Source organism: Sardina pilchardus, chromosome 17 (genome assembly GCF_963854185.1).
Source record: "Sardina pilchardus chromosome 17, fSarPil1.1, whole genome shotgun sequence".
In the NCBI taxonomy this organism is placed as follows: Eukaryota; Metazoa; Chordata; class Actinopteri; order Clupeiformes; family Clupeidae; genus Sardina; species Sardina pilchardus.
In genome coordinates, this window is record NC_085010.1 from 32,578,341 (window position 1) to 32,580,786 (window position 2,446).

The 2,446-nt window shown below is 50.2% G+C and overlaps 1 protein-coding gene across 3 annotated transcripts in view; it reads right to left on the reverse strand.

The window, feature by feature from the left end:
* The window catches only part of LOC134061963 (protein PHTF2-like), a 65,900-nt gene extending 63,777 nt beyond the window's left edge, over nt 1–2,123 (reverse strand). For 2 of the 3 annotated variants that reach the window (XM_062517814.1, XM_062517812.1), the window contains exon 1: nt 1,936–2,121. The gene's annotated coding sequence lies outside the window, so the exon portion shown is untranslated. Of the gene's footprint in view, nt 1–1,935 lie in introns of all 3 variants that reach the window. The other variant, XM_062517813.1, reaches the window with a different exon arrangement.
* Nucleotides 2,124–2,446: the final 323 nt, after the last annotated feature.

Genomic DNA, 2,446 nt, shown 5'->3' on the forward strand with positions numbered 1-2,446 from the left:
GTGTGTGTGTTGCGTTCTGTCTGGAGTGTGTGTGTTTTGTTCTGTCTGGAGTGTGTGTGTTGCGTTCTGTCTGGAGTGTGTGTGTTTTGTTCTGTCTGGAGTGTGTGTGTTGCGTTCTGTCTGAAGTGTGTGTTGTGTTCTATCTAGAGTGTGTGTGTTTTGTTCTGTCTGGAGTGTGTGTGTTTTGTTCTGTCTTGGGTGTGTGTTGTGTTCTATCTAGAGTGTGTGTGTTGTGTTCTGTCTGGAGTGTGTGTGTTGTGTTCTGTCTGGAGTGTGTGTGTTGCGTTCTGTCTGGAGTGTGTGTTGTGTTCTATCTAGAGTGTGTGTGTTGTGTTCTGTCTGGAGTGTGTGTGTTGTGTTCTGTCTGGAGTGTGTGTGTTGTGTTCTATCTGGAGTGTGTGTTGTGTTCTGTCTGGAGTGTGTGTTGTGTTCTATCGGGAGTGTGTGTTGTGTGTGTTGTGTTCTATCTGGATTCTGAAGTGTGTATTGTGTTCTATCTGGTGTGTTTGGTGTGTGTGTGTGTGTGTGTGTGTGTGTGTGTGTGTGTGTGTGTGTGTGTGTGTGTGTGTGTTGTTCTATCTGGTGTTTGTGTGTGTGTGTGTGTGTGTGTTGTTCTATCTGGAGTGTGTGTGTGTGTGTGTGTGTGTGTGTGTGTGTGTGTGTGTGTGTGTGTGTGTGTGTGTTGTTCTATCGGGAGTGTGGCTGGCGTTCCCTCACCCTAAATACCGACTCCCTGTCCGTGCGGATGCCGGTGTCTGGCCGCGGAAGAGGCTGCTCTAACAGCCCGTCACCACTGAAGGTCGCGGACAGCCGGGATTGATGTCTCCCGGTGGTGATGTAACGGCCCCACACACACACACTCACTGCGCAGGTTATAACGGGATGCGGCAGCAGGAGCGGGTGGCGGCTATCTAAAGACGCCACGACGTAAACAAACACGCGTCTTTATCCGTGAGCCACCACGAGTCGGCCGCGTGAGAGCGAACTGATGTGACGGTCTGAGACGATTTCGAATGTACACAAATAGCCACCACACACGCGGGCCACTTATCAGTTTATTGCACATTTAGTATTAATCTGTATATTTGTTATTGTTTCCACAATCAGAATGGTTGTTATTGATGCAATAACGTCATTAGATGAGCGCTTATCAATGTAGGCTATTGTTATTTCATTTTGGTGTATTGATTATTTTTTACGTGTCAAATCGTAACAATTTAACAACGCTAGCTATGACTATAAATAGACTTGAAAGACATTTCACATTTCAACCGAATCGGTTAAACAGACAGGCCTCTCGTGACCGCACACACCGGCGGTGTGAGCGAGCGCAGTATGCTGTCGGTGCAGCGGATCTGAGAGGAAACGGGAGATAGACTTCACGAGCTTGCTTGCTTGGTTAGCTGCAACCGGCCGCGGCTCGAGTGTGCTCTCGCGCTCACGTGTTGCCAATTCCCCGAGACAAAGCCAGCCTGGGGGTCCGGCAGGGCACGGAGGGTTTTTTCACTACTTTGAGAAGGGATATGTCAACCCTCCGTACACGGTCTCCGGTTGCTTGCACTCGCCTGCATTCGCGGTAACGTTAACGTCCTCCTCCACGCATTCTACTCCGCAGACGCTGTACCCTGCTCGAGATCTCGACTCCCCGGTCTCGCCGACGGAAAAAAACAAATGACTCCGTTCTCACGAGCACCCCAATGCACGATCCGGTTGTTGAAAACGTGCACGGCTATTTTTTTAGACAACAGACGCTTAATCCGAGACTATGAGCGGCTGGGAAAATAAATGACTATTGACACCCCCCTACACACACACACACACACACACACACACACAGACATAGACACACTCACACAGACACGTCCAGACCATTAACGTTAGTCTGCTTATGGCTCTTACGGAAGATTGGGTAGAGCGTGTGAATGTTCTCCTTACCTCCGGGGTGACTTCACGTCGGCATGCAGGCAACGGGACTAGTCGCGCTCTCTTTTATTTGGACAGATGACAGATGCTGCCATGAAGGTTTGGACCGAATGGAGAGTCTCTCCCTTTCTCTAACCGACCTCCAATCCGTTTACTAGATAATTACCAGCAGCCCTGGGTCGCGCTACCGACAGGACTATAGTAGCGGCGCACCCTCAAATCCAGCCCGGCTCCGGTTCATTCATGAGAGGCTGGGCAGATTGGCCCGCAGAATACTGATCGACTCCGGGCGCGTTTATTATGGCACTTCGCGACTGTAAGACACCGCAACGCTGTCTTATCCGGCAGCAGTCATAATTCACAAGAGCCTCCATCCGATAAGGACTACTGCCAGCTCTGATCTCGCCGGAACTATAAACATGATCATATCTCAGTGCCCTGCCGGTGGCCTACAGTAGCTTGCCTGTGCACCAGCTGAACAGGCTTGAGTAGCCTTCTAATAATGCCGTTTCTGGCTGGAAAT